Source organism: Condylura cristata, unplaced genomic scaffold, assembly GCF_000260355.1.
Source record: "Condylura cristata isolate star-nosed mole 26May11 unplaced genomic scaffold, ConCri1.0 scaffold00007, whole genome shotgun sequence".
Taxonomy (NCBI): Eukaryota; Metazoa; Chordata; class Mammalia; order Eulipotyphla; family Talpidae; genus Condylura; species Condylura cristata.
In genome coordinates, this window is record NW_004567108.1 from 53,686,224 (window position 1) to 53,694,956 (window position 8,733).

Consider the following 8,733-nt stretch of genomic DNA (forward strand, 5'->3'; position numbering starts at 1 on the left):
CTCCAATGGTAAGTCAGTTAACCCTTTGCCTCAGTTGGCCATCCAATGAGTAAAACTTTCATTGATAGTTATCTCAGATAGTTTGCTTATGAAAGGAAAGTTGGAATATAACTATAATGGAGGTAGCATCAAACTTTGATGTTAAAACATAGCTAGGAAATAACATATATAGGAACATTAGAACTGAATAATTATCATTAAATTAAATCTTGATATTCCAAACCTAAGAGCAATCAAAATTCAATGGAGAATTAGCCACGAAAACCTGAGTATTTGGTGGAGGGAGACATTTCAAAGAAGTCTTCATGTAGTAGATAAGCAGAAAAAAAAAATCAAGTCCATGATTTATAAATCATAGCTGCAGAACTTCCCAAATGGATGATTGTTTAATCAAGACATGTTTGGGAGGCCTGGGGTGCCAATCCATAAAGTGAGAACATTTGAATGGGTGTCCCAATAGCTGGGCAAGAACAGGAAAATATGTTCCATGGACTGAATTTTTTAAATGTCAGATTAATAGGACTAGAACATTAGATTCTATAAGGGACAATATATATGTGTTTGGTGGCATCTCTTCAATTAGAGGGTCTAACAGCCTACTGAGAAACTTGGGGGACACTCATAACTATCCCAAACAGCAATCAGCCACATCTCCATAATATGTGGGGAAATTTGAATCAGATAATCTCTTTCCCCTGATCTCATACTAATAAATCCTGCAAATAGAATTTTTTCCCATGTGGAGAGAATAAGTTAATTAATTAGTTTTCACATACTGTAGGATGAAAAGCTATCCTGTTTTATATTAACACTGCAAAGAGCCTGGCCTGAAATTCTGGCTTAGGGTACAAGGGTGTTTCCTAGTCTGAAAAAAAGCAATGTCCCATGCTTGAAAAAGTAAAATGCCAAAATTACTGCGGTAGACAGTAGAAGGAATTAAAAGAATCAGAGAAGGGAGCATGCTGGAATGGACATATTTCTTAAGATCAAAGACCCACCAAGGATTTCATTCCACAGGAAGGCACATAATTCAGGAGTCATACCATTCACCAAGACCACAAGAATGCATTGATGAGAAAGGCACAAGCATCACTAAAAATTTTGGTGGTGGCTTTCCTCTAGGCCAGGGCTAATGACAGAAAAGGCTCACTGATAATAGGATTAATGTACTCCACAAGGCAACAGCAGACATATGTCATCCTCATCATCAGATGCGATAGGCTGGAATAGTGTAAGGAATAAGTCCAAGTGACAGTCAATGGACCCTACCTGTAGCGATAGTAAAGATAGCTGATGGAACACAGCATCCTAGGGGCAAACCAGATGACTAACCAACAAAGAAACTATATGTATGTCTAATCCAAAGAAACTGAAAATGGATGAGCAATTGCTCTCGTCTCATTTTTGGACCTGAACTAGTATTCACACCTATGATCTACTGACTACAGATCTGAACCTCAGCTCCCCAGACAGAGCTCCCTGTAACATCATGGCAGATACACACACCAATGATTTTTCCAGTTTTTCCTCAAGTGGATCTTTGCAGTCATGTTTGTGTGATGGTATACTAAGAAAAAGGAAAATTTCCTATCATCTAAAACACAAGTAGTAAATGTCTCAAGGTGACAATGATACCTGGAGCCCCAAAGTGTCACTATTGTGCATCTGGTAGAGAGGTGGCTAATTTGATGAGATTCTGCCCAAAGTCTGACATTCATTAGACTCTCAGACTCAATCAGCAGTTATTTCTCCCATACCCAACATGTAGTTGGTATAGATATGCAAGCATACATTGCGTCTTTAGATAATGGGAATTATTATTGTCTATAAGGTCAAGTAGAAGCCTTTGGAAATGTTTATACATGTGCTTAAATCTAATGAGAAAATGGAAAACAATATCACAGTCTTGGAGGATAGGAAGTAGATATTTATGCCAACATTTAAGAGCTAAACAATGCTTATATTAACCTTTATAATTCACCAGTCTGGAAAGTACAGAGTTAGACAGACCCTGGAGAATTACTATATACTATTGCAAGTTCAACAAAGTAGAAGCTAGCTCTGAGCTGCAAGCAGACAAGGTATCACTAGTAGGGCAGATTAATATGGCCTCAGTTACATGGTATAATTAGTGCACTTTATCCAAATCAGGAAACATGATGAGGATAGTTGCACACATAGTAATAAATAAAAATATTATTTATTATTGCCCATATTATCCTTTCATAATTTCATCCAAAGAGTTATATATCCTGTAAAAATCCCTCCAAACATGTGTCGAACCATTACATCAATGACATCAAACTGATCTGTTATTAAAGATGGAGGTCATAGCATAATAGAGACCTTGGTGAGATGCATATATTCCAAACAACAGGATAAACTCAGGAAATTGAGGCCTCTGACATTTCAGTAAATTTTTATGGGTCCACTGATTAGGGGTTCCATGGTAACTCCTCCAGAGTAAAAGATAAAGTGGCTTCCCCTCTCACTCCCTCATAAAAAGAAAGCACAAGGCCTGGACGGTCTGACTATGTTCTGGAGGCAACAAATTCCACATTTGGAAATACTGCTCCTGCCCATATATGGGTTCCATGCAAGGCCCTTAGCACGTGGGGCCCCTCGCAGGAAAGAGCCCTTCTAAAAGTCCAGGCTGTGATGAAAACAGTGCTCCTACTTAGGCCAATATCATCCAGCAGACTCTAAGGGGCTGGAGCCATCAGTGATGGAAAAAAATTCAGTGTGGATTTTATGGCAAGCCCCAGTGAGAGAATCACAAAGCAAGCTCCTGGGGTTTGGACCAGGGCCATGACATCTGCAGTGGAGAGTTACACACTATTAGAAAAACAGCCTCTGGCATGCTACTGGGCTCTGGTAATGATAGAATTCTACACATATGGACACCAAGTGACCACACATCTGGAACTGCCCTCTTGGACCCACCAAGTTAGTCAGGCAGACTTAGAATCGCCCATTGTAACATGGACATGGTCACCCAAGACCAAGCATGAGGAGGCCCAGGGGCACAGCTCATGACAGGACAGGCAGTCCAGTTCACAGTGTCATCAAAGACTCCATCTCAGTTCACAACAATGGAATGATGGGGACTCGCCACAGACTATCCAAAAGAGCATGAGGAACACTAAATTTGGGTTATGCCTGGAAATCGCTGGTAAGTAGGTGAAAATCAGAAGTTGTTAGAATCCGCATCATTTTCCTACTCGGGAAATGTCTTAAGAAACAGGCAAGGGGGAAAGCCTCTCTTGGGCAGTTTTGGGTAGAGAACCTTGTTATCTGTCAGAAGGACAGAAGAGAGCTAACCAACAAAAATGTAGTGTGAACCACAAATGCAAGCCATATATAAAATTTTAAATTTTCTAGCAGCCACATTTTAAAACTATTTAAAGCAATGTATCTAAAAGGTTACCATCGAACATATAATCATGGTTTTTATTTTTCCATAGAAACTTTTCTAGATCTGATTTATGTTTCACATTTCCAATATATATCAACCTGGAAGTCACTTTTCAAGAGTTCAAAAACAAACCCATATTGTGACCTTATCAAACAGTGAAGGGAGGGTTACTCTATACATAGATGTGTGAGCCCCAGAAAGTGATCTAACCAGCTGGATGCGGGCCTTGAAGGAAAAAAAATTGAAAGGCGAGAAGCAAAAAATATCTGGAGGAGAGGCATGTTCCTAGGATTATGGAAATGCCCACAAAGGGAAAAGATCTTTTCCCTATGCTGACTTAACTCAGCATAGACAAGGCACTAAATAAAAAGTAGTCAATGTCTGCCTTAGCCATTGCTGCAAGGCAGCTTTGGTCTGTAACCACTCCAGAAATGACAAAATGCACACGTGAATCAACTGGGCATGGCAGTTGAGATGAAGGGTGCATATGTGCCCCGTGACAGAGTCCCACTTACCAAGACTGATGAGCTATTGCCATCCCCAGATGTCCACCAACAGCAGCCAAGGTGCACTCCTGAGCATGGCACTGTTTCTAGAATGGTCCTGTCATTCTGTGGCAAATCAACTAGTAATATAGATGGTTCCTTCCTAAAAGAGCCAGTAACTCACTCTCGTCAGGAACACTGACTACCTTGCTGGCCTCACTCTGCATGCAATGAGGTACTAACCTCTCCTAAGTTTACCCTCAGCAAGTCAGGCACAACAGAGCCCTGAAGAAGCTGTTTCCCAAAGGAATGGAGAAGTGGTTCAGCACAGTGCAAAACATGCACTGTCGACACAGAGAAGCACCTCTCAGAGCTGTCTTCTGGAGAGAACTAGCTGCCAGCAAGAAGGAGTGTGGTTACCTGACAGCCTCTAGTTGTTAACTTCTCTAGTATCCGCCTCACTCTCTAACCCAGCTGAGACTAATCGCAGAGCAGTTCTTGGCCAATGAATAAGGCAATGGTTGACAAAGGCTCTTTTTCTGAAGGTGGCCCCCAGCCATTGAATAATTCATATTACGAGTGCTTCACTATTTCTATCCAATGACAAATTCCCCAAAGAGTTATTTTTGCTGTAACCACCTCACTAGATTGGCAGTGCACTCTGACAACTCCTACCCAATCCTCCTTTTACACTTCTTTATTCCACGGTTCTAACATTCCAATAAAAGGTTGCACTCTTAACTCCATCTCGAAGACTTGTAGGAGTACCAAACAACTGAGACCCAGAAATGAGTTTTGGCAATGAGTGCAAAAATTGACATTGGTTTGGTGAGAACAGGAAGTTGCAAGTTACATGACTTTCTATATAAATAAAGCATGAACGTTATTTCATACTGAAGCAAAAAATTATACTTTTACAACACACAAAAAGTATTGTTAATCAAATTTGAAGCCTCATGTGGAATTTTGAATACATCACTCAAATAATTTTCTTCACTTTCTCTTAACCAAGCAGTGATGTCTATAAACAATGTGTAGATACCTCAACAAAAACAGTGTGATATTTTATAGAGATATCAATATTTATGCAGATATGATGTGTACTAAATATACAAATTATTTTTTTAAAGATTTATTTATTTGTGCATACAGAACTGGGGTACAGGCCAGAGGTTCAGGGATGGCGAGAGGCTACACCAGAGACAGAGTGGGGAGCAGAACAGGCAGATTGACGAAGTACACTGCTGAGGGGAGCAGCGGGGGGGTCAGGAGAGGTCTGCCACGCCATGTGGTCACCCCCGCGTATTCAACTCATGCGAAAGTGGCTTCAGCTTCTTAGCGCTGTGCTTTAACCCGCTGCGCCACCAGGGAAGGCCTATACAAATGATTTTAACCTTTACCCACAGAGGTAGTCATTTGCCCTAATTAAGAACCCATATTCCAAGAATGGTGATTATCACATTAAAAAGTCCAGGGTCTTCCTACAATATTGTGCACATATTGCATTTGCATATTACTTTTCTGTTTATACAGTATATTTATGATGTATATGTACATTCATATGTGATGTGTATGTATCTAAGATTTTATTGATGATATATATGGTAATTAATGAGTTCCACTCTTCTAATGTATTTATAATATACTATAATTATGCTATACTATAGTCTATAAAATGTGTATGCATTATCTATTATATATAGTAATATAATAAAAAATATATTATATTACTATATATGATAGATAACATTATCTATTATCTATAGATCTATTATATATGTCTTTATATGTGCATCAATACTATACTATATTATATGTAATATAATATCTATTATATATATATTTTATATAATGCTGTAGTATAATATAATATATTTATAATGTAGTATAATTACTTTTCAATCAGTATGATAAGCACTATAGAGTAAGATATCTATTCAGAGGGGTTTGGAAGCAGATAGCCTAGTTCCAGTGTGTGCTCTGGCACTTACTGTCAATAAATAGGCAACCTTGAGTAAATTTATTAACTTCTCTGAGTCTCAGTTTTCTCAAATCTAATAGCAAAGTAAAAATAGTACTAATATCAGAAGGTTCTGATGAAGAGGTTAGTAAAATACTTAGCTTTACAAATTCTTATTAATAAATGTGTTATCATGATAATTATTCATCAACTGAGAACCCACTCTACTTCGAGCTGAATGTTATACAGAAAGTTCAAAAAGGATTTGGCTACAGTTGTCCAAATAATTAAAAAATCAAGTCAACATGCTCTGGTTTTGGCAGCACATTCATTATAGTGAAACAAGGAGGAGAAGGAGACTGGCATGACTTAGCATAAAGATGCCACAAAACTTCATGAGGCATTTTATATAGGTCAGAACCCTGATAGATTCACCTGCAGAGATGAAGCAGACACTAGAAATTTCAATGTTTGTCTTAAAGACCAGAATATAAGACATAAGATTGAAAACAGAGGTAACTGGATACACATATACAACAGTGACTGGACAAGTTCTTCAAAAAAGGACCTCCAAGATGCTAACTATTCTTTTGAGATTACAAATCAGTAAAATGCAATCAAATGTCTCTTTTACTTAGCTGTAAAATGTGACTGCAGACATAGTACTGAAAAATACAAGGCTTGAGCACTTCAAAATACAAAAATAATGTTGACAAAATAACTTAAAAATAAATGTAAAAGTAAATACTCCTGATTTTGGAGTTGCTTTAACGGTTTTGGCAAAAGTTCAGTTTGTTGCCCTGATGATTATGTAGAAATTCATAATGCAATCTGTATTTTAGATCAGTAGTGTTTATATCAAATGCAACTGCTCAGTTAAGACAAGCATATTTAGATTTTGACACCAGAGACATTTTTCTTCCATCATTGTATACAGAATACAGAACACAAACAAAAATTAATGAAACCATTATAGCTGTCCAGGCAATTATTACTGATCCAAAGACAGACCACAGACTAGAAAAAGTTGGAAGATGAACTTGTAAGGATTTCAGCTTCTCATCTACTTAGTACACAATTCTGGAATGTACAAGGAAATCAAGTATCAGTTTTTGAGGAAATAAAAATCCAAATTTTGTTCAAATAGTTTTTTTTTCCTCTAAAGGCAATGAGTTAAATTAACAGACAAAACACAAATATTTTCACTTTAAATTTATCTACAATAGCAGAATTGGGGGGAAATTCAATGCCCAATAGAGTGAAATCTTTTCACTAGTTTCAATAATAGCTCCACTGCCTATAACCCAGCTTAAAATGTAGCACATGCAAAACTGTCTGGTAGGCTATATCCCACTATGTAATAACCCCAAAATATTAATACTTTTATGTATTCTAAATTATATAGCATCAAACAATACTTTGGAAAAGGCAGTAACTTTGCTTTAATGTGTGAGGAAAGCAAGTTTGGAAAGACTGACTGAGTTTATAAAATGAGATTGACAAACCTGATTGAAATTCTAGCCTCATCATAACAGCTGCATGATATTCAGTCCATTTTTCATGCATGTAGACACTTCTTAAAGTAATGAAACTGCTAAGGGCAAAGAAACAGATAATCTGTAAAAGAAAGTCAATCAGGCTAACCTCAGACACTATGGCAAGAAAAGAATGGAGTGAAACACTATGGGCAAGAAGAGAATGGAATGACATATTTAACAAACTCCAAGTCAACAAATGCCAACCAAGAATACTCTATCCTGCAAAGCTCTCCTGCCTCTATGAAGGAAAAGTAAAAACTTTATCAGACAAAAAAATACCTCCAGAAATTCATTACTGAATTCATTAATGAATCCAGAAATTCATTATTAGACTGCCACTCCAAAAAAATATGACAAGAAGCCCTACAGCCAAAACCATCAGAGGAATGAATATGAAGAACAGAATAAGGGATAAAGTCACAAAAAGAAAAAAAAGTAGAAAATATGGATGCCAGTGTTTCAATATCAACTCCAAATGTAAATGAACTAAACTCATCAAAAAATAGACATTGAGTAGCAAGCTGAATTAAAAAACAGAACCCAATCTTTTGATATTTACAAGAAACACATAAAAAGGATGGAAATCAAACTTACAAGCAAATGGGCCAAAAAAGAAGGCAAGAACAGCTACACTTATATCAGGTAAGTAGAAGTCACGAAAGAAAAAGGTAAAAAGAGACATAGATGGTGATTAGATTATGATTAAGGGGACAATATATCAAGAAGACATAACATTCATCAATATAAACTCACCAAATGAAGGAGCACCAAAATATATCAATTATTATCAACTCTGAAAACAGGCATTAGAGAAAATACATATGCAGTAGTAGACTTCAACACTCCACTATCCCCAGTAGGTAGATCAACAAGACAAAAAGCAAACAAGGACACTACAGCTTTAAATAAGGACCTAGACCTCATGGGGATAACAGACATCTATAGGAAACTACACACACACACACACAAAGTATAACTATACATTTTTCTCAACTGCTCACAGATCTATTCTCCAGGATCATTTACCTACTGGGACACAAGACAAACATCAAGATAACACTAACATCAAAATCATGTGAGCTATCTTCTCTGAGCATAAAGACCTCAAACTAGAAGTAAACCAGAAAAGAAAATGAGGAACCCTCCTACCTCATGGAGATTGAACACTACACTACTGGAAGATCTATGAGGAGATCAAAGAAGAAATTTTTTAAAAATACCTTGAGATGAATGGCAATGAAGATACAACTCTCCAGAATGTAGGGGACACAGCAAAAGCAGTTATAAAAAGAAAATATATAGCGATACAGACTCACATCAAGAAACAAGAAAAAA